Here is a 24,383-nt window from a genome sequence, read left to right as displayed (position 1 = left end):
CAATTCACACTGCCCTGGTGGAATTGGGCTATGAGGGACAAGTGGTACGCAGAGTGAACGTGCTGGGGATGTGCCTTCCATGGTCATGTCGGTCGGAAAAAAAATAACGTGTCCACCCGGCCCTCAAAGCTATGCCACATTGCCCTGGTAGGTTTGGGCTATGAGGGACGTAGTGTGGACGTGCTGGGGATGTGTCTTCCACGGTCATGTTGGTCGGGAAAAAAATTCCGTGTCCACCCGGCACTCAAAGCTGTGCCACACTGCCCTGGTGGGTTTGGGCTATAAGGGATAAGTGGGACGTGCCTTCCATGGTCATGTTGGTCAGCAAAAAAATCCCGTGCCCATCCGGCACTCAAAGCTATGCCCACTGCCCTGGTGGGTTTGGGCTATGGGGGGCATGTGGGACCTAGAGTGGACGTCCTGCGGCTGTGCCTTCCTCGGTCATGTAAGTGCACTCATTTGTTTCATTCCTCAGGGTTCTCACGCTGAGACATTACACGAGGGAGTGAACAATACAAGGCAAACAAATACAATAAAAATCATGAAAGGGGGAGGGATGGAGGTCTGGTAGAGCTAACAGCCACTTCCTAATTAGTGATGTGCTGGAATGGTCAGGGGAAATACATATTTCTTTCCTCCTATCTGCTTTGCCCCGTAAAATTTGTTCTACAGTTGCCGGTCCTACAGCAGTGCGCGCATAATCGCTCCTCGCACACGAGGTGACGCCGGGAACTTTCAGGAAGCCCAACCATTACACCGCGGAATGTATCACCCACAAAGTGATGTCAACCGGGTGGATGAAAAAAAGAAGCGGCAGTTATCGAGGTCAAATCGGAAAGGGTCACCGTCGTTCACATTTTTTGCGCGCAGCCTCCTGTAGCGAAGAAGGCCTAGCACGGGTGCCCGACTGATTGCGAAACCAAAACTCCGCACTCGTTCATGCCTACACAGTGGCCGATTTCACCGCCTCACATGAGGGAGGATATGACGGCCGATTCCACCGAAGAAAAAAAAACTTCTTCCGTCAATCAAAGCCCTGGGGTAAAGCCCCCATATTCACTCACGTCCCCCTGCTTTTCCAGGTGAGGCTTATGGGCGACCTTTCGTCAGCGGGGTCGCGCCGCCGGTTCCCATCGAAACGGCACAAATACACGGCTCAACGGAAGAGCCAAAGTATTCCTAAAGTCGCACGACTAAATCTAAGAAGCCAGAATCCTTAGGACGTCGGGGAAGCTGTAGAGAGTGCCAACGAACACTTCGCACACGCAACTACAAATCACCGGCGCACGGTATAATAAAATTAAAAACAAGAAAACCAACGCCACTCGTAGTAGCGCGCTTTCCAAAAAGCTCACGGTCAGTCGACAAAGCGAGACCCGAGAGCCGCCGAAAACAAGTCGCGAGTCGAGGCGCCCGATAAAACAGCGCGGCCACATCGCTGCAGCGCCGATAGACCTCGCTGCCACCACGCTGCCGCAGCAGCGCGCGGGGGGAGCACACCTGAGCGGCAGACGCGGCGGCGGCTCCCGAAAGGGAAGCTTCACCGCACGGTAATTGCCAAGGAGCGGAGAGGGGGGAGCTAGGCTTCGCCGCACGGCGCGAAGGCGTTGCGAGAGAGCAGCGCGAGGTCACGGGGTCAGGTTGGGCGCCACGGGGGAAGAAAAAAAAATGAGTAAGGAATTCTAAAGACCACGTCTGGGCCTCCGAAACACCCCAAAACGGGCAATTCGAGGCTGGAAGCTTCCGAGACGGCTACGAATGCTAGAGAGAAACAGCAGACGAAAATAGACTGGAAAAAAAAAAGATTGCGGGGGGGAAAGGGGGGGGGGGGGAAACCTCCATGGTCGTCGTCGCTGGCGGCGACTGACTTGCCTTCTATCGATCGACGCCCGAACGTGTTGTGTTACCCTGATTCCGACGGCACTTGGCGACGGCCGATGCGTCGTCGGCGAGGCCTTTCCTCACTACAACGAACGGCCGCACAGCGGGGAGGAGAGAGCGTTCACGCTTCGCCGCAGGGCACTACTAGCGGCCGTGGGTGCCGATGAGCACTGGCTGCTTGCCCTCACTCCTTCAAAGTACACAACACACCGCGGCCACACTAAGCTGCAGGCCACGACCTCTGTTTAGAAGATGAGCGCACGCACGGCTCGAGCACCGCCGACGAGTTCGTCGCAGGGGCGAGGCGGAGAGACGCAGGAGCTCGGCGGAGCGCCGCACCGGCTTCAGAGAAACTCGCCGCGTCGACCACCACCGACCCGCCGCGACGCGACGCACGGACGAGCGCACGGTGCCGAGTGCAGAAGGCAGGTTCGCGCCGAGTCCACGAGGCGGCGCCACCGACACGCCGGGAGCGCGACCCGTACGGTGGCGCCCCCTGACGTCCTACCGAGTAACTACGAGGAGCTCTTCCCGGGAGATTGATGGGACGCCGAAACATAGTTCTTCCTTTCGTGGATTGAGTGTGTAGGATGGTGAAGGCTCCTCCCTAATGACGACCGCCCGGACTCCCACGCGCTGTCCCGACCACATCCTACGAGCCAGTCCTTGACCTCCTTTTTCCCCTCGCTCTGTTTCCTCGGTACACAAACTTCCCCGAGACAGAAAACACGGCTCTACACTTCGTTCCGGCAGCGCCTTGACACACAGACTCTCTTTCCCTTTCTTCTTCATTACGGGAAAACAAACGGCCCAATGCAGGAAACTCGTACAGTGTTTTCGATCTCTCGTTCGTCAAGTTCCAGACTGCTTGCTTCCCCCGATAATCTATCAACTATACCAGGTGTCCCAGCTAAATGTAACCAAGCTTTTAAAAAACACGGGGTGTCCTAGCCGTCTGAGATCCAATGAGGGTTGTTTAGAGTGGCGTGACCTAGTCTGCAGTATTTTTTTCGTTCTTCAAGGTTGACTAATTAGCCAAGCTCAATTAACTAACTTTTTATTTACTGACTTGAGGAACAAAGTGTCAATGGAGAAGTTGTAGATCGCTTTGAGAAACAGCTTACTGCGACATTTGCAGCAAAGTAATATTTACGTAAAGTAGCTTTATTACCGGCCTTTAAAAAAACCCGCACAATAAGAAAAAGCGTCCACATGACAACTGTGCCACTTCAACGTCCCAAGACGCGCCTTAAAGCATAAAATCCGTTTTTTTCTGAAGTCCTCTCCTCGATGAGACTTTGGGTGCACATTGGGGCAGAGAAGTGAGCGAGCAGCTGGTCACGTGACAACTTTCTTTTAAGGCCAATAAATGAAGCTACGTAAATCGTAAATTGACGGAAACAGCACTGCTAGCGGTTTTTCGAGGTGATCTAAAACTTTTGCATTGACACTTTCTTCCTGAAGTCAATAATTAAAAAGTTAGGTAATTAAACTTAACTAATGAATTAACTTTGAAGAGAGAAAAAAATACTCAAGACTAGGCCACGCGACTATGAACAACCCTGAGTTGGTTTCACTGGACTAGGACACTTCGCCTTTTTTAAAAGTTTGGTTACATTTAGCTGGGACACCCGGTATATCCGCTCGTCGCTTTGTTTTTACTCACTAATTAAAGTCACACAGGGACATGCCGCCAATAAATTTGTTGTCGCATTCTGAAACTAAGCACTGGGAGGTCACAGTCGCAAGGGGCAATGTAATCCGAACGGAGTTGCGTCAAAAATCTAGTCACCCCCATTGAAAGCCCACTGGGTTATACGGTAACACGTAGGAGGAAAGAAAGACGAAGATTCATACACTGTTTAATAAAATGGCGAGTTGGTACATACTTGAAGAAAACAGCGCAACAACAGGGACACGAGAGAAGAAGACGGGACAGGCGCTGGCTAGCAGCCGAAGGTCTATTGAAAAGGAACATATAAAATGTACCCTCCTATCAACCAGGAGCACGCATGACCTACACCAACAACACTGATAAGATGTCAACATCAGTCAAGGTAGTGAAGATACAATAGTTCACAGTCATGAACGAGGACGGATGGGGTGCTTAGGCATGTGTCGAAGTTTTTGTGAATATGAAATGCCTCGCTGATTTCCCTAGTCAGTCTATATTTGTGATTGTACAAGACCTTTGTGTCGTTAAAAAGTGGAGTACATGGCAGCAGGCGCGGAGGTGTTATGACGACATTCTTTGTTGTGCAAGGCTAGGTTTGAGGAAGGGGCCCCTTTAAAGAGGTGCTGTGTTCACGTAAGCGGGTATTCAGGCACCTTCCCGTCTGGCCTATATTATACTAGTTCTTTCCGCACGTGAAGGGAACACTGTACACCACACCCTTGGCACAAGGGACGAAATTTAAGTCATGATTTACTTCACACTCTTTTTTTGTTTTTATTCTCTGCTTTCCCTATCAACAATTGCGCAAATTTTGCCCAGCTTATTAGGTGCAGAAAAAAGTACATCTACCCCATATCTGCGGCCTACCTGCTTTAAACGGTTGGACAACTGGTGAACGTAGGGCACGACAGCAAATTTCTTTTTTACCTGGTTCTGGCGTCTCGTGCCCACAAGAGGACTTGATCTTTTTAAGTATTTTATTGCGTGCCAGTATTATAGCATCATCCGGAAAGCCTGCCGACCTCAGCCTCTGAACTTGTTGAATAAAACTCTGACTGATAGCATGCACGCATGACTTGTTAATCGCAGAACCTAAACAAGAAACAGCTGTACCACATTTGACTATCTTGGAATGACCAGAACGGTAACTGAGCAAGGGCTTCATTGACCTCTGAAAGAAAGACCTGCAAACATGGTCTGGCTTTAAAACCAATCTTATATTAAGAAAGTGTACTTCTTTTCTTTGCGGTGTTCCAAAGGTGAATTTTAAGCCTTGTCCGCAATCCTCAAAAATCGTCAAAATGCTGTCTATCTGTCCCTGGAAGTGACCGCTCTCAACATAAAGAAGATAGTCATCTACATACCTGAAGACCCGTTTTCTTCGGGACCCCAAAATACTTCCAATGGCCTTATCGACAAAACTAAGAAAAATATAACTCAATATACCGGAGGCACTTTTGACCCAATACATACCCCCGATTTCTGAGTAAACAGTATGCCTTGCCATTCAACAACAGTAGCTTTAAGATAAAATGACAACAGTTCCAAAAAGGCTCCCACCGAGCACCCTGTTATCCACAACGCAGCACTACAGTGTGCACCACATGGTCTCATCACTGGCACACCGCCAAAGTAGAGGTTGTGATTAAATCAAATAATATTTACAGCCAGGCCTAATACGCCAAAATGCGCGTCAAAGGAGTTATTTAGTTAGAACTACTGTGAACAAGCGGAGTTCTAAGCGACTTTTGCGAAAATGCTCGCGACGCACATACTTTATGGCGAAGGTTAACGCTGCTCGCTAATTACAACACACGGTTTTTTTTTTTGAGCATGCGAAAGCCAACGGAGAGGATACGGGGTATGTCGTCCCCAGAGAGCAACCTTGCGATGTCATCCCAACCTGTCCACTGGAGCCTCGTTTGCATGAACCTGACAGCGGCGGGTCGAGTCAGGGGATCGAGTTGAGCAAGGTCAGCCCAACTCGACCACTGCGTGTTAACATGAACTCGGTTTTAGCGAGTCGAGACCGGTCCAACTGCAGCGACACCAGGCGTCGAGCAGCGCAGCGGGAGAGGGCAGTGGCAGCCTCCAAGATAGCGGCCCGTACCACTGTCTCGGAGGCGCGATGGCGCAGGCGAAAAACAGGCTCCCATTTATCCTCTCCCCTCCCTCTCTTCCACTCGATCCGGTTTACATGCCATCTGCCGTTGGGGTCGAGCGAGTCAACGCACCCGCTGAAGCGGAGTTGACTGGACTCGCTCCCTCAACTCCTGAATCCAGTAACCGGTTTACAACTCAACTCCCCAACTCAACCCCGTCATGTAAACGCCGCTTGGATAGTGAGCAAACTGGCCGTTAATAGAGAGTTTTAGTATAGCGTTAGCGTGATAGCGGACATAAGGGAAATTACGTTAGCGTGCCGCAAGCAACTTATCCCCACAGACAGTTTTAGTATAGCATTCTGAAAACGTTAAACGCCACCTGCTTGACATGGATGCTAACGGTCCTTCTAAAATGGACGCCACTGCCGCTACCTTGCCAAAATATAATATTTACGAGTTTTTTAAACGAATTATTACTGTAGTGCTTATTTTCGTCTGCAAAATGACCCCGAAATTTAAATAAAATGAAAAAAAAACAAACGTAAAGCAGTGGCGCCATCTAGTCAAGGCAATGTTAACTACAAGCCGTTCGAGCAAGAATGTTTGCCATCACATGACGTGTAATGTCAAAAAAACTATTTGAAATTTAATTAAACTCGCTTTACATCATTTAAGTCCATAAAACACTTCGAAAAAGATCCATATCTATTTTTGTTTCGTTCCGGAAGTTTGTGCTAGGTTTCGGCTGCCTTTCGGGCAGTTGCAGACGGTAGCAGTGCAGCTGGAGGTCCCATTAGGCTTGCGCGCTCCAGAATCGAGAGCGTAGCTCAAAAACTGGACTGAATGGCAGCTTATACTTTATCGTCGAAGCAAGGTAAGTCATAGCGAAAAGCAACTACACCCGTAGTTGCCGGTAAACGTGCCGACCGGAATCGCAAGGACTGCTGAATCGGCTGAAGCGGGCGGCTCTCGCTTGGAGGGACGCCGCCATGTTTTCACGCTAAACACGCAAAAGCCGCACCGCTAAATTCTGAAAATTGCGTGCGTACGCTAACGCTATTTCCCCGTTAGCGTTCTGCGCATGCGCAGTCTGATCCCGCTATTCCGCTATGCACGCAATTACGCAAAGCCCGCAATACTAAAACTCTCTAATGACTGGTCGCTCGGGAAGAACAACCTGGGTCGCACAAGGCCTACCGCTTGACCGCAGCACCACTGCGCCAGGACGAGTACCAGGACTCCCAGGGATCAATGAATGTGAAGAAAATTGACCTTCTGCATATGCGGGAATTGACCCATTACGCAATCGCGTCACACCCTTAGGTGTCCGCTACAATTTTTCAACCCCCGACACTAATCGCCCAGTCCTGCTGGACATAACATTCGCTAGCCCTTTAAAATAATAAGAGTAATTGTAATTGAATTCTGCGATATGCCCGTGTTTCTCGGATCGTAAGTGACGGACGCGGCAGAGTTAAGTTTAGTTAGGTGCGATCGCGTGCAGAGAACACTTATGGGTTTCCTGGATTCCTACGCAAACGCATCACCGGCATGTGCTAACATATGTATAAAGTACTTTCTTAATTTCCGCAAGGCAATCCACTCGAGAGGTTTGATCGCCGAATCGTGCTCAGCATTCCTATAGCCGGGGCAGTACGTCACAGGGAGTGACGCACAGTCTGCAGTGCTCATGTAAGCACCCCCCCCTCCCCCCCCAATCAATCTCGCTGCAACGTCATTATTATTGTGATAAACAGGAAAGAAAACAAATAAATGAACGTCCTTACCAGCCAAGGCCGTCCGTTCACAGCGTTCCCAGTAACCAAGGCTATAAATTACGGCGGCCCTTCCTAAGCTAACGCTACTTAGGACCGCCGTAGCAGCATCTCTCTAGCAGCGCATAAACGCGGCAAAACTCCGTTATCCGCAATCGCGTGCCGGCGGAGGATACAGTCCCGCAGCTACACTGACGCAGTCGCGATGTAACATCGCGACGTGGGGGACGACTACACGCCCACTTCCATTCGCCACGCTTCTTCGGTCCCGTGACGCAACAGCCGTCGTACGACGAACGCATTCTGCGCCACTCACAACATAATACGGCCGATGCAAAAGCGCGCGCGCACACACACACGCAAGCACTGCAGACGACGCGAATTCGCGTTCGGCACGTGACGCAACCGGCGCCCCGTAATTGGGAAGGCTGGCGCGTGCGTGACGAAACGGCAGCAACGACCAGACCGCTCGGGGAAAGGAACGAGGAAAAAAAAAAGATTCGAAGAAACGAACGTGAAGGCTATAAAACTCGCTCACGCACTCCGCGTCCCGACGGCACGAAAACAGGAGCAGACGAGAACTGCGAGACGCGCGCGCCAGCGCGACACCACGTGACCGGAAAAAGGCGTCCCGTGATTGGCGGAACAAAACGCGACCGTGGCGCCGCCATGCGCAGCGCCCCCGTATAAAGAGGTGGTTAGCCGGGAGGAGGGCGCGGAAAAGGCAGGCGACGAGAAGATAAACTCCGGGCCCACCGCTTGCTGCCCCGGGGCGCTAATTAAATCACGCGTACAGGCTTCGGCGCGGCCTAGCCAGCGTTTGCGCGTCTCCGAGGGAGACGGCTGTGTTGACCGAAAAGATATCGCGGCCGGAGGGGGGCGGGGGGAACTTGCTGCGTGCACGCTTGTGCGGCCAGCGACGACGGGAGCGTAATATTGTGTCCACGCGTCTCCACACTCTCCAGACCCCAGAGTGACCTCGTCGCGGGTCTTCCCCATATCGCTCTCGAAATTGAGAGGCCCGCCGCAGATTTCTTCGCGCTCTCGTTGTTCTGGGCGACCGTTGCACTAATTGCCACGCAACATTTCCTGCGTGTCGTTATGGCGATAGCCTGCCGTTCTTTCTTTCTTTTTTTGAACCCGGAAGACGTGCCTTTCCGGGTTTGGCTCCGTCCGGGAGTGCTACCATTATGCCGCGCAGCTGTACTGCGCCTGCCTCCTGACAAGGCTGACGAAAACACGAAGAAGACAACTTCAGTACTGCACGACCAACTTCACGTCACTACACACAACTGTGATGCCCTGCTCCCCAAGGAGCTTTGACAGGCTCATTCCCATCCGTCAAAACGGCGTACCCCCGCCTTTATACTCTTCCGCACATACGTTGGAGGACCCGTGACAAGATAACCGGATATTTTAAACAAACAAGTTGATAGCGCAGATCAGGTGGTCACAATCGCCCCGGTAATGTATAGTAAGCGCCATGCGCGCCGCGGAAGCCGACCACAGTCCTTTTTCACATGGTCGCTCTGCGCATGCGTGCCTCTCCTCTTCCAGCTCCACTGGTTGAAAACAAACCGCCAGCCCTACTGCACATGCGCAGTTCATGTTGGCGGCAGCAAGCCACAGATGGCGCTAGCTACTATGCGCACACTTGACACTTCGTATGGCGCAGGTGACGCTCCGTGGAACCGCACCGCGCCCGCTACGTGTGAGGCCCTCGCTATTTGATTGGTCCCTCATCCCGATAGAAGGGGAACATCCCAGTCCTGCGGTCGCGAGCGCTGCGCCTCAGCCCTCTTTCGCTGCTCCGCTATGCCAACGTGAGCCGAGCGTTACAGTTTCGTTTTCCTGCCTACCTGCTTTCTGCGAGATGTGTGAGCATCGTGTCATCTTTCAACTCAGGTCGTTTCACTGGCCTTTATGGGTCAGTGGCAGAGATAGAGCCTTCCAATTAAGTGACTCAGAAGGAGCAACTGCCGACACGACAGACCACTGTAAGGCTAATCTCGCGCCTGCGCACAAAGACCACCGCAACAATCCTGCACCAATAATTCAAAGACTAGCGCATAAAACTAGGACACATAGAAAGAGACAGGACAAGCGCTAAACGAACAACTGGTCGTTTAGCGCTTGTCCTGTCTTTTTCTGTGTCTGTGTCCTAGTCTTATGCGCTAGTCTTTGAATTAATGATTACACACCAACTAACCCAGCTTTCCGCATTGATTACAATCTTGCACGTTTCACTTCTTGGCACATATCTCGCGACGCACGGCATGATCGTCAATATGCCTTGCATAAAACTTCCAGACCTTCCAGGCAAGACGCAAATACTGCACTTGTTCTCAAGCTCACACTTGATAAAAGGCCCGAGCCTCCTACCTCGCCACGTTCCGTTTACGCGGGAAGGTTAGGCCGCCTCGCCTAGACCGACAGGCCGCAGTGTTCTCCGAAACTTTACCTTCTACGAACTGTCCTATGATACTGGCTTCCAGAATACTGTCTAGCTCGCAAATACATGGGCGCCTACAGCTCCACGCTAACGAAGACGGCCCCCTTAAAGCTGCTACTAGTCGTCCTGGGCTGGCTCAGTCGGTAGAGCAATTGTCCCGGATAGGCGGTGGTCCCGGGTTCGAACCCCGCATCAGGACGAACGTCTCTTCAACTATGAAGTTTCTGAGAAAGCTGTACGACCCGTGCGGATGCTACGAGTAATTACTCTCTCGACTGGAATGGACCGCATCTGGATGGATTCCCCGAACATAAATATACTTTCACAAAGGCTCCACTGAGGGACGGCCGAGGGCAGCTGGCGCGGGTTATGACGTCACGCTACGTCACCTCCGGCAGCGACCAGGGACGCTCCATTTCTGCTCCCGTACTTTAAAACACAATGCAGCACGGCGGTTGCTGCACATGTGGAAGCAAGGGCGTAGTGCGACTGAAATCACGACGAACAAAAAAATAATAATAAAACACGCAACGACAATTACAGCTCGCGATTGGACGATCAAAGCTCTTCATACATAAAGCCACAACTCGGCGCGGGGGAACGAACAGAAGGCGTCCTTGTTTCTTTTTTTTTTCCCTTACAAACCGCACATGCTGTGGGGACGACCAGCAGGTGCAAGGTAGGCGGTTATTCATTTTTCCTTTATACGCCACAGGAACAGTGACGCCCACGTAAAGTTTCGCCCAGGACGTTTCAAAAGCCGGAAAACTTGACACATATATACACTTAGGCCTGACATATTAATACAATTTACTGCTAGGTTAATGGCCTTTCGGGGTCACTGCTACGACAGGTGGACAACCCCGAAAACCAGGCAGCAGGGCTTTCAGCCCGATGGCATTCCACTGTCGTCGAAACCAAAAAAAATTCAAATAATTTACCGGGCGTAAGCGAGTTGAGTATACTGGAAAACCAATGTCCTTTTCAGTGGTCACAAAAATTAGTTTTATATGTGAGCAACGTGAGGTTTAGATATAGCACTCATCCTCGTTTTACTCAAGGTCGTATTAGTATCGCAAGGCCATTCAAGTGGGACCAGTGGGTGGTACCAGTGGTACGCATATTGTGGGCCACCCAATTGGCCTAGAATGTTCGCAGTGGTATCAAAAGATTTGGCGCGTTACGGAGCATAAGATTACTAGTCGAATCAACGCGTAGCGCATCATAGGGACTCGCACCGACGACATTTAGTTCCCCAAACCGTGGCTTCTTGAATCTTCAACCGTCCATTACGTCCAAACTAATTGACGTAGGACATTCGAAGTGGTGTCAAACGATTTGTCTTCTTGCGCTGTATAGGTTGGCATCAAAAAAAGTAGACATCCCGATATAACGAAAAAATTTTGCCGGATACAGCGAAGATGGCTAATGACGCTCGATACTCATACGCTGTCTGAGCATTTTGATCTTTTTATATAGGTTATAGGTCACGTGAGGCATGAAAAACTGAAATATAATCGGTGCTTCTACATTCGAAAGGAAAATAAACTTGAACTTGTTATCATTCAGGCACTTGAGGATCAACACTGTAGCGAATTAAAACGATGAAGCAGCGATTACATCGTAGTTTTTCCGTTCCTCACGTGACCTATAACCTCTCTTTGACGTCACAGTCACCGTTCGGCTGTTGAAACTGAAACCGAAACAGCATGACAGAAAAATTCGATTATAAATTATTTAGCGGTCGAGGGCGAATACCCCGTTGTAATTCATGCATAGTAGTGTCTTCCGCATCACTATAGAGAAAAAAAACATACCACCAAAATTAGCTGTCTAAACAGTATTGCGCCCTGAACGGAAACGAATCTTCGCCAAGCCGCGTCCGTAAACTTTTGACAGCCCATGTACAACCGACTGACTGACTGATTCAGGAATCAGCTCCGCCGGTCAATCACGACCACTTTCACAGAGGACGCCTCGACTGAGATGCCCGCGTCAGTCACCGTAGACGTGCAGCTGTTTTCGCGTGTGTGCCCGTCCCGCTGTAAGTTGGGTCATTTCTGCGAAACGCTTGGCGAGTGTCTTTTTTTTTTATGTATGCAAATACAAACAGCTGCTGCTGCCTTGTCCGCAGCCCAGGCATTGGCGACTGCTGTAAGATTTGCCGCGAGAGACGCTGGGGAGCGCGCTCGGCTGCGCAGTGCGACCGGCGAGCCCTTACAAAAATTTTTAGACAGTCTATAGACTGTCCATAGACTTCTGTCTATAAAGTCTATAGACTCTCTATACACAAATCCTAGAGAACAGTCCATAGGCAATACAAGTGCTATAGACAGCCTATAGATTTATGGCCATACACCTTTAATAGACTTATCTATAGACAGTCTATAGACTGTCCATAGACTTCTGCCTGCCTATAAAGTCTATAGACTTTTTATAGACTAATCCTAGAGAACAGTCTATAGGCAGCAAAAATGCTACAGACAGTCTATAGACAATCTATAGATTTATGGCCATGCACTTTTAGTAGATTTTTATACTGTCCATAGACTTCTGTCTATAAAGTCTATAGACTCTCCATAGACAAATCCTAGAGAAGAGTCTATAGGCAGTACAAATGCTACAGACAGTCTATAGATAATCTATAGATTTATGGCAATACACTTTAATTAGACTAATCTATAGAGAGTCTGTAGACTATGAATAGAAAAAAATACCTATCGGAAGGCAATAGAGTCCATAAGAAGTCTGCAGACTGTCTATACACGATTTTTATAAAGGCTAGCACTCGGCCATGGTTCGACACTCTCGCCTAATCTCGGAGGAATGCGAAACTGTCACGGTCAGCGACGCCTGCACTGTTCGATAAGGCATTCGATAAGGCAGGGCAGGCGCCAACACATCTGCCTCGCGTCTCCCATTCCCACCCTACGGTTTTGCCTTTCAAGTACAAATCCATCAGGTCCTGTACAAATATGCAGACCGTATATGCATTTTTGGACGAATAAAAACAATTTGCGGAGGGCACTTAATAAGACTGCTTACGTGCTTTGAAAGCGAAAGCACTGTTATTTATTTTTCTTTTATCTTTATCTCATTCTTATTTTATCTGTTACTTTCTAATGCACTTACTCATCAGCATGCATTCGTAAGGCAACACATATACTAGGTTCACCTACGGCATTAAAGAAAGGCATTGAAGGCCTAAGCATTAAAGAAAAAAAAAGTTTTGTGGACAATGGGTTGTGTGCTCGACTCGCAATCTGCAAGTCCCACTCTAAACATAAATACGCCTATATGGGAGTAAAAAGGCACCCCCTTTTATAAAGGGTGTGAGCTTACTCTCTTTACACTCCTCTCTGTTTAGAATGTGGGTCCACTTCCCCGCACCTTCAGAAGAAATTTTGTAGCGAAAGCTACACTATTATAGCTGAGAATGACCTTGAAACGACCTTGAGATAAGTCATGGCTAGTGTTGCTATGCTCATACACCTAACCACGTGCGGTCCACTTAGTGGACCACCTTTGACCTTGAAACTTCGACCTTGACCTCTGATTTTTCAAGCTGTCGGTAGAGGGCGGTAAGAAGCCACGTGGTTAACGCGTGGTGTCACGTGATTCAACTTACAGTTGTGACGCCAGGGTATGGGGTATATAAACCGGGGCTGCGCGCTCGCTACGCGAAATCTCGGTTCGGCAGACTTGGACCGCTGCCAAACTTTTCATCCTTGCTTCAGTCGCACTAACGTTCCACCCCTACACACTGCGACATGTACAGTCTTTGTCAAAAGTAACCAGGCTGCATGGTTTGCTTCTAGCTCGTACAGTGGAGCCCTTCCAGCTTCCCTGAAGCTGAAATGGTCGTTAAAGGGAACGACTGGCGGTCTTCATACCTTCCAACACATTTTGACCTTTAGGAAAGCCACAAGGGCTCCACTATAGAAGCTAGAAGCAAACCATGAAGCCTGGTTACTTTTGACAAAGACTGTACAGCTAAGGTACGGTAACGGGTGAGCTGTCTTAGCATCCTCAGTCCAACTGAGGCTTAGATGTGTCCAGCACGTCCGTGCCCACGTATACGCATCGCCACCCGATCGGCCGCGAACGCGCCGAAGAGCCGGAGAGTGGTGCCCTCCGCCCTGTCTGCTGTGAAAGCTGTGATCGATGGTTATGGAGCCCGACAGCTGCCGCCGCCGCCGACGGCAACCGAGCGTCGTCGACGCCCACGCAAGACACGCCGCCGCCTTCCACTCGAGCGCCAAGAACACCGCTCTCGACACACTCCTCCCCGGGCACGCCGCGGGGATTATAACTGCAGAGCACGGTAGGTAGGTAGGTAGAAGTGGGCTTATAACTATTACTATATTTATAACTATGACTGCAGTTATAACTATAGGGCACGGTAGGTAGGTAGGTAGAAGTGGGCTTGGGCAGGGAATGTAATGAGAAGGCAAGATAACCGGTGGTCCTCAAGGGTAACGGAGTGGATTCCAAGGGAAGGCAGGCGTAGCAGGGGGCGGCAGAAAGTTGGGTGGGGGGATGAGATTAAGGAGCTTGCGGGGATACGGTGGCCGCAACTGGCAAAGGACAGGGTTAATTGGAGACACATGGGAGAGGCCGTTGCCCTGCGGTGGGCGTAGTCAGGCTGATGATGATGATGAGGTAGCAGCACGCCGTGCAAGGTTCCAAGACCCGCCGCGGTGGCTCAGTGATTACGGAGTTCGGCTGCTCACACGGGGGATCAAAGCCGCGGCCGAGTTGCGATGGAGACGAAACGCAAAGACGACCGTGTGTTGTGCGATTGATTGATTGATTGATTGATTTATTGATTGATTGAGAAACATCGCTCTAAGTCGAGGCGAAGATGCTTGGAGTCTCCATGGTTGGCACCTTCGGTCCAGGGTAAATTGGTTTTTGAGGAACGGAAATGGCGCAGTATCTGTCTCACATCTTCTGCTGCTTGGCGAGTTCGTTCGACCAGCTGGAGCAGATGGTCGACTTCAGGGCTGGACACCGCAGCCTCCCAATGCTCCGTGTTGGGGTTCGTTATATGTTTACCACCGCCGTTTGCTTTTGGCAATAACATGTGGCGTGATAGAGGGTGGGTGTCTGCCTGCATAGGAAATGTGTGTCCTCATATACGGAGGGGTGGATTTTAGTATGTTTTGGTCAGGGTATATGTGTTTGTCTGCAGCTGTGTCCAGGCCACCGACCGCTCCCTGTCAAGCTATCGCCCCTGTTAGGAGCGTATCGTCTCCTTGCGGTTCTGTAGCGATGTCACAGTATTACGGGAGCCTTTACGCACCGCCGGCTCTCTAACCCTAACCCAGGCCTCCCACTGGCGTCGACTCCAGACCCGTGCTGCTCCCTACCCTATTCGTCTTCATGCCCGCTACCCCGATCAGTTCCTTTCCTCCTTTAAGCTCTGCGGGAAACTGGGAGACTTTATTCATACCCTTCTCAGATGCCCCACCTTCCCACACCCTCCATCCCCAACCACGGCGGAGTCACACTGGGAGACTCTCCTGGCCAGCTCCGCTGCTGCTGACCGGATAATTACCGACGCCTTGAAGCGGATAGCCCTCCACGGACTGTCCTTTGCCCTTTAGGCAGTAAGGTTTGTCTATTCAAAGTATTCACGCCAAACTAGCGGTATCAGTCTAGTAATTCAATCAAATTTACAGAGCCTGTCACAGCGAAGAATCATTTCAAGATTAAAGTTTTTGTTCCAACTTCTCCACAGCCACTTCAAAATAACAAATTCGAAATACTTATCCCGCCTTTCAAACACTAGTCTAGAACTAACCATAGTAAAACACTGCGTCAACCAGTCAGCAGTGTAAATATCCACAAGTCCCTGTTTCCAGATGCTATGTCATATTGGAATAAATTGCCTGAAGATGCGGTGAGGTCCATGAAATTAGTCCTTAATTATATCGGGAAAATTGACTTTTCTCTTTAATTCTCTTCTATGCTTTTTGTGTTTGGATCAGAGAACATCTCTGTATTTTTGAATTTTTGTTTTTACTCTGTTTGATCACAATGACGCATTGTAAACACTCCTGCATGGACCCGAAAAGGGCCTGCAGTATGTTTAAATAAATAAATAAATAAATAAATAAATAAATAAATAAATAAATAAATAGTAAGGACAACCCCGTAAAGGTTGCCTCCTGCCACGTAAGGGGAGGCAGGGTTTGTACCCTCTGCATTGCTTGGCAATGAATGTTTCCACCACCACCCCCTTCCATTACGGTCTCACTCTTCGTTCTCTCACAACTTCCTTCGTACCCTTCCCTCACGGCACGGCTGAGGTGTCTACAGGGAGTGAGACGTTTACTGCGCCTTTCTTTTCCCCAGAACCAGCAGTAAGCCTCGAATACGGCCCCGCAAACGCTGCATGGTTCCAGGAGCTGATTGAATATGCAAATGATAGGCTTCACGCGCACCCTGAGTCATCGTTTAAACAAATCTTTCGCTCCCTGTCACCTTCGGCAGCCAGGTGTGGACTCGGTCGTGAACGGCTCTTGTCTGAACGAAGGCGTCCTGTCGGGTCAGACATACGCCCAAAAAACATGTCCACTTCGCGTCGCATGTCCACATTTTAAACTCCGTCATTAAGCGAGTCTAGGCTTACGGATTACCTTGCCATAGCTGGATACAACTCAAGAAAAAAAGCGGCTTTCCCCCGTCAAAGGACCCCCTTCCAGCCAATGGCGTCGGCCGATTCTCGACCCTGCTAGCGTAACAGTGCAGGGTGTGGCAGACGAAAGGGGATAGTCAATTTCCAGCGCATAATTTTCTATCCTAGAAAGCCGAAATGAGTTCCCCCAAGAAATGAATGGGTTCCGTCAAAACAGGTCGGCGACTGACAATATCATCTCCCTCGTCTCATCACTTGAGGAGTACCTTCATGCTGGGTACATCCCGACAGCCGTTTTCCTAGACATCAAGGCCGCCTTTGACTCTGTCTTTCACCATGCAATTCTCGCAGCCTTTGGCAGTCTTGGCCTTGGAGGAAGGCTACACAAGTGGATTGGGCATTATTTAAAAGAACGGCAAATTTTTATGTCCACTCCAGACGGTCCAACACGCTTTCACGCAGTGGAGAGGGGCGTACCACAGGGAGCGGTGCTCAGCCCTCTCTTGTTCAATATTGTCCTTATTCACATAAGAAGAAACCTTCCGCGAGGGGTCCGTATAACAATTTATGCTGATGATATCTGCATCTGGACCGCATCACGTTCGCGCTATATTACCCAGCAACGTCTTCAGAGAGCGCTATTGCACATTTCGATGTACCTGGCTTCCAGAGGTCTCCGTCTATCGCCAGAAAAGAGTGTTGCAATGGCGTTTACAAGAAAAACGATGACCCGATATCCGCTGCTCCTAGGCGGACGATCGCTGCCATATGTACGATCTCAGCGATTCCTGGGTGTTGTAATCGACTACAATCTGTCATGGTCACCTCAGATAAAAAAACTCCGCCAGAGGATTACTGCAGCATCGCAAGTGTTCAGGTTCATGGCGGGAACAAGGTGGGGTAGCAACTGCCGATCAATGCTTCTGCTTGAAAAAGCCTACGTTGAAGGAACCTTGCGCTACTGTCTACCAGTGCTTCAAAGATTATCTACATCTAGCAATAAGACTCTCAATGCCGCACGGAACAACTGCCTGCGAATATGCCTTGGCCTCCCAAAAGGTTCCTCTGCGTCAGGAACAGTAGCGGAGGCAGGATGTCTCCCACTAGAGGTGATTGCCGCCCAGGAAACTATGCGTACCCATCTCCGCCATGTCCTGCAAGGGAAGAAACACTTCCTACACCGCGTCCATCTAACTCACAGCAACTCTAGCTTTGGCCAGGCAGTACATCTCCTGCCCCTTCCTACTATTAATCAGCCACAGAAGCTACTACCTATGGCCTTTCCTCCATGGACACTCTCTCCTCTAAAGGTGAAGAAGTTTGTTCCAGGTGTGAATGCAAAGAGCCGCATGCCACAGGCAGCGCTTCTGCAAACTACTCTCGCCTACTTAACGGAGGAATATACGCAGCACATCCATATCTTCAGCGATGGTTCAACTACTAAAGAAACCTCTTCTTGTGGCCTTTATGTGCCCTCAACAGACCATGCCCTTTCTTACCGGCTGCAGCGGAGGACATCCTCTACGACAGCTGAGCTTCACGGCATTAAGGAAGCTGTTTCTTACATCCTGCGCCGAACCGCCGGCCGTTGGATATCTTCACCGATTCAAAAGCATCTCTGCAGATCCTGGCCAACCTGCTGAAGAAAACGAATCACCAGCCAGTTTCCCTCGACATCGGGTATATACATCATTTAGCTATTGCCGCAGGCCACTGCATAACATTTCAGTGGGTACCTGCTCACTGTGGCATTCTGGCTAATGAAAAAGCAGATGAAGCGGCCCGTAAGGGCCATCAACATCGGAGATACATTCGAACTTTTTTCACGAAATCGGATGCGTCCCAAATGGCTGAAAGTTTTGCTTACGAAGAAACGTATCGGCTTTGGAGTTTGCCGACACATCAGTACCAATTTCTTCACTCAATCGACCCATCTTAGATCAAGACTCTCACCCAGAATTCCTCGACAACTGGAAACACTTTATCACCGACTTCGTCTGAATTCTGCATATACAAACGGCTTGCGATACCGTTTTGGACAAACGAACAGTCCGCATTGTGACAATTGTGCCTCTATAGAAACTGTGGAACATATCCTACTTGTGTGCCCTGCGTATGCTAACGAGCGTGCGTACTATGAACATTGCATGCAGAAGCTCTGCCCAGTGCCCCTAACAATGGACAAAGTTTTAGGTCCCTTAGCCTGCTTCAGGCAACAGAGACTTGCAATGCACTTTCTTTTTACATATTTAAAAGACATTGGACATCTTGATAAGCTCTAAATTCACTTGCACGTTACCTTCATGCATTCTTCATGAACTTCGTCAGCCCATTTGTCGGACTATGCGCTCCATCATTCCATAGGTTACATCAATACTCGCCATTGCATCCTTAGTACCCATTTCATGGCCGCATTTTATCTTCGGGTTTTTTTTTTTTTACCTCTTCCACGCTGCTCTCCTTCTGTCTTTTTCTCCCAAAATTCCCCTTCCTACGCAGAGTAGCATGCCAGCGATTTTTAAACGCCGGCTAAATTCTCTGCATTTCATTAAAGAGTCTCTCTCTCTCTCTCTCCCTGCATTGTCAGGCTAGCAGGCTCATGAGAATCGGCCGACGCCATTGGCTGGAAGGGGAGTCCTTTGACGGGGAGGAAAAGCCGCTTCTTTCTTGAGTTGTATCCGACTACAGAATGTCAAATAAGCACACCTTTGAGAAAACATAATACGGGGCCTTTGACGCCGAAGGTTAAACAACGCTGCATTTTCTATTTACGACCGACGACAAGTTTGCAATGCGCAATCTGACTCACGTACTGCACCTCATAAATTGTAAGACACATAACACACGGCGGATGACTGAGCAAGATTGTTCAGGATTACAAGTGGTTTCTTTGAAGGAAGGCGCCAATAATGTAACGCAAAGCGCAAAACGGCACGATAAAGACGAGACGAAATAAAACCAGCTACAGAAGGTCAGAGAGAAAGCTATAGTCCATGAAAAATCAAATATACCAGCCTACGTATTTAAAAACTCTATCCGGGACGGGCGATGTGGGGGGAAGAAAAGGCAGAATTAAGGGGAACAGTGCAGGAGACAGTTGACGAAAAACAAGTAAAAAAAAAAGTGGTAGGGTTTCAAAGTATACGGTGAAACCCAGAAGACGTGCTCAGGCATGTGTTTAGCCTGGTATCGAAACGATTCAAGCAAGAGTCCTTGAAGCTGCGCCGCCACCAGAGCGGCGCGAAGGAGGCCCAAGAGGCGCATGCGCAGTCCCGGTGGCACGTGGATGCATGGATGGATGGATAGGAGCGCCCCCTTTGAAACGGGGTGGTGGCAATTGCCACCATGCTCAGCTTTTCTTTCTTTCTTTTATGCGAAGCATACTACTTTAGCTACCACTTCAGCCCTTCACCGTGGTTATGCGCCTCCAAATCACGTGATACATGACGTCGCACCACGTGACACGATGACGTCACGACAGTGGAGAAACGGGGGCCCACCTCGCGCCGTCGCTGTGGTTGTTCGCCTCCAAATCACGTGATACATGACGTCACACCACGTGACACGATGACGTCACGACAGTGGAGAAACGGGGGCCCACCTCGCGCCGTCGCTGTGGTTGTTCGCCTCCAAATCACGTGATACATGACGTCACACCACGTGACTTGATGACGTCACGACAGTGGAGAAACGGGGGCCCACCTCGCGCCGTCGCTGTGGTTGTGCGCCTCCAAATTACGCGACACGATGATGCTTCGCATTCTCCAGGCTTAACCAAGTTAAGCCTCAGCCATTTTTTGTTCAACTGTGTTGTCAATTCTCATTAAGAATCGCCATCATCTTTGCCTACAGTTTCCTACAATTCTAACCTTATGCCACATCTCCGCTTTTCAGCCACCAATCCTCCAATCGCTTTTTGCTAACTTCCACTGCTGATCTATTCACCTGACCATTGTTATCTTTAGACCCTAGGGCCTCCGGAAGAGTGACTGTGCCTGCATCGACATCCCTATGGATACCATCACATTTGATTATGAGGTGTTCAATTGTTTCCGCACATCTACCACACACTGCACATGTGTCATCTTCTTCGTTAAATTTCTTTTTGTAGCTGCGCGTTATAAGACACCCTGACCTAGCTTCAAAAAGTAGGGCACTGCCTCTTGAGTTATCATAGAAAAATTCTTTCCTGATCTGCCTTTTCCAGTATCGATATAGTTCTACGCTATGCTTCTTTTCCATTGAATTAATCCAATTTTTAACTTCCGCGTTTTTAACCTGTCGTTTAATGCTCTTTCTTTCTCCGTCCTCATGACCGGCATACTTACCGGTTAGTTTTCTAGTTCTTTTCCGCACTGTGAGTCAACGCTCTTTCTCTATAAATATTTAAATACCTTAGCTGCCCACCTGTTATTATCCAATTTCCTCAGGCGTTCTTCATATAGTATTTTACTCTTAGCTTCCCGTGCTTCGAACGATGTCTAGCCCACATCTCCTTGTACTGCCTCGTTTGTGGTTTTACCGTGGGCACCTAGTGCTAATCTTCCAACAGCTCTCTGATTTACGCCTAATCTCGACTGAACTTCTGCCCTTAAGCACAGAACCGCATTGCCGAAAGTAAGTCCTGGCACCATTATTCCTTTCCAAATACCTCCTAGTACTTCATATTTGTTGTACCCCCATAATGCCCTATGTTTCACAATCCCGGCGTCTCTTCCTACTTTCGTGCACAGGTCCTGTGGCGCCATCTACCGGCACGGCCAGTAACCAGCTCCGATCGCCCTCAAGGTCAAGCTTCTCAGAATTTTCTTGGCTGGGGTTGAACCCCAGCCATTTTCTTCAACCCCAGCTATTCGCATTAAAAACCACGCCACAAATTCACCCACCCGTGGCGCAACGCACAAACTCCTCCATGCAGCAGCAAGCTTTCTGGCTAAAAGGAAACGTACACTATAAACAGGAAGGAGCAAAAAGTTAGTAATACACCCTCCCTAAAGCTTTCTCCTTCTTTACTCCCCTATGAGCGTATTCGTGTGCGAGTGCAACAAACGCGTACATGCGTAATCGTGCGCGTACTACCATCGACCGACATTGCACGTAAATAATTTATTTATTTATTTATTTCACATACTGTCAATCCCATTGGGATTTTTACAGGATGGGCATATAGTAAGAAGGTACAAAGCGAATACAAATGGAATGGCATACATTAAAAACACTGTTATTTTCAAGTAATTACATGAGCATGGGAAAAAAAAAACACAGATAACAGAAAATAAAACACATAACGAGAGAATATTTTTCACAGAAAAGGGTGCAATTTTATACATTGTAAGTAATATGTTCATAAAGATGCTGTTACATGCAGTGATACGAGTGGTCTGTTGTACTTGTACACGTACCTGTTGTTGTACACGTACCTGGGAGTACAGCGCACAGCATAGTATATATCTTTAAAGAGTGAGGACTAGTCGGCAGCATTACGTGTGAAGGCAGCACGCAATTAGTCAAAAATCGATCCGCGCAACGCAGAGCTGAATGATGCGCACACACGCTACGGCAAAGCATGACGCATCGTGCATGAGCTGTCGTCTGCTATACGTCAAGCACTACATACAATCCGCCGCAGCCTTGCTTCTTAATTTTCTTCTTTTTAAAAATTTTTTCCCCTTTGTCTACGGCCGCCTTGTTTTCCGCACAGCGCACTCTAGGACGCAAACTGTGCAAACAGCTCGGCAGCAGCAGCAGCTTGGGACACGTATAACGCTCTAAGCACAGTCGCTATTTTCGGCTCCTCTCGAAATTTTCAAACAACAAAGGACACGCCCCCCCCCCCCCCCCCCCCACACACACACACACACACTTCTCGGGCTTCCGCTCGCTCGTTCGATTTTTTTTTTTCTCATTTGTCCCTTCTTTTTCCACGGCGGGTCCGAGCGCCGCAGACGACGTCAACGCCCGCGAGAACCGCGACCGTGACGTCGCGAGAAACGTCACGCTACGTCGAAGAGCGTGAAACATCCAATCAACTCCGCCGCGTCCACAGGTTTTCATAGCGCACACGCGTTTGGAAGAGAGTTTTTTCCACTTCACTTCCCTTTCCCCTCTGCCTTGCTTCGTTTCACTTTTTTTTTTATGACCGGCCACCTGCGCCGTGACGCACACACGGGGCGCGGACGCGCGATGACCCGATGACGACACAGGATCGCGGCTTAGCGGCTCTGTTCAAGCGAAAAGTGCGTTGAATGACGCATTCACGACATAGGGCACGAAGGCTGCTGATGCTGCTGCTATGCAACGGTAGCTTGGTTTGGGCTAGTCGGTAACAGTTCTTCGAAAACATAGCGCAAAGTTTACTACAATTTCCTAGCTTTTAAAGGTTTTTTTTTCATTTTACAATATATAGTTTAACAGCCCTTGTGTGTTTTTGGCATAATGTTCTGTTATCTTTTACTTCCCGTGCCATGCTCATGAATGTAATTTCCCCATTGTCACTCTGCCTTTCTTGGAGCCTTGTACACTGCCTTCATCTTTCACTCGATCTATTTTTATCTCCTCATTTTTGCCGCGTTATTTGTTTGGCTCTAAACCTTGACAAGCTTCAAGAGCGCACTTTTGCAGTAATTAAGTTTCAGTACGCGATGTCCCTTTTCTGTTCGTTTCTTCCCCCGGCACTATGTTTTTATTTTTCTTATTTTATCGTAATTTTTCTTAGCTGCTTGTTTTCCACACGCTGTAACCTTGATTGTGCTCTTTGCGCATGCTCGTCGCTTGATGGTGGTGATCGGCTTCTATATACATTAGACGTGGTGGCATCTCGAAAATGAAGTTGCAATTTAGCACCTGTCCCGTCCACTTCTGTGTCGTCAGTGTCCTTTTTTCGCTATGTTTTCGAAGTGCTGCTATGCACCGGGCATGCTGCTGGAGTACGGTGTTCGCCACTCACAGTTGGTTGAACTCCTTCGGCGCTTACAGCTCAGACTTTCTCCGACTTAAAAAAAAGACGAAGAGTACTAGAAAAAAAAAAAATCCACGCGAACACAAAACAGAAGGGGCCATTGTCGTAGATACACGCAGCCCGACTCTGCTGCAATGCCGACAGCGATGGACAAAAAAAAAAAAACGCCAAGGCAGCGTATGAGTATGGAGTGTTATCAGTGCCGAACGAATATTGCGTCATTAGCCATCTTCGCTCACGTACAGGGCTGAAACGTGGAGGATAACAAAGAGGGTTCAGCTTCAATGAGGGTTCAGCTTAAGTTAAGGACAACGCAGCGAGCTATGGAAAGGAAAATGATAGTTGTAACGTTAAGAGACGGGAAGCGGACGGAGTGGGTGAGGGAACAAACGCGGGTAAACGACATCCCAGTCGAAATCAAAAGGAAGTGGGCTTGGGCAGGGCATGTAATGCGAAGGCAAGATAACCGCTGCTTCCAAGAGAAGGCAAGCGTAGCAGGGGGCGGCAGAAAGTTAGGCGGGCGGATGAGGTTGAAAAGTTTGCGGGGATACGGTGGCAGCAACTGGCAAAGGAGAGACATGGGAGAGGCTTCTGCCCTGAAGTGGGTGTAGTCAGGCTGATGATGATGAGCCATCTTCGCTATATCCGGTACAATTTTTTCGTTATATCCGGATATCTACTTTTATGATGACAACGTATACAGCAAGAAGACAAATCGTTTGACACCTCTTCGAACGACATACGTCAATTAGTTTGGCCGTAATGGACTTTGGAGGTTTCAACAAGTCACTGTTTGGGGAACCAAAGGTCGACGGTGCGAATCCCTGTAATGAGCGACGCTTTGGTTTGACTAGTGCTCTTATGCTCCGTAACGCGCTGAATCGTTTGATGCCA

At 49.2% G+C, this 24,383-nt stretch overlaps 1 protein-coding gene across 2 annotated transcripts in view; it reads right to left on the bottom strand.

The window, feature by feature from the left end:
- Rab3 (RAS oncogene family member Rab3) overlaps positions 1-24,383 on the bottom strand; it is a 63,876-nt gene that overhangs the window by 30,364 nt on the left and 9,129 nt on the right. Inside the window, exon 1 of one of the 2 annotated variants that reach the window (XM_089553623.1) lies at positions 1,873-2,269. The exons of the other annotated variant lie outside the window; for it this stretch is intronic. The gene's annotated coding sequence lies outside the window, so the exon portion shown is untranslated. Of the gene's footprint in view, positions 1-1,872; positions 2,270-24,383 lie in introns of those variants that run through there. 2 annotated transcript variants of the gene reach the window in all.

The sequence above is a fragment of the Amblyomma mixtum genome, chromosome 1 (genome assembly GCF_055824585.1).
Source record: "Amblyomma mixtum isolate Tamu chromosome 1, ASM5582458v1, whole genome shotgun sequence".
NCBI classification, from domain to species: domain Eukaryota; kingdom Metazoa; phylum Arthropoda; class Arachnida; order Ixodida; family Ixodidae; genus Amblyomma; species Amblyomma mixtum.
This window is presented reverse-complemented; position numbering and strand designations above follow the sequence as displayed.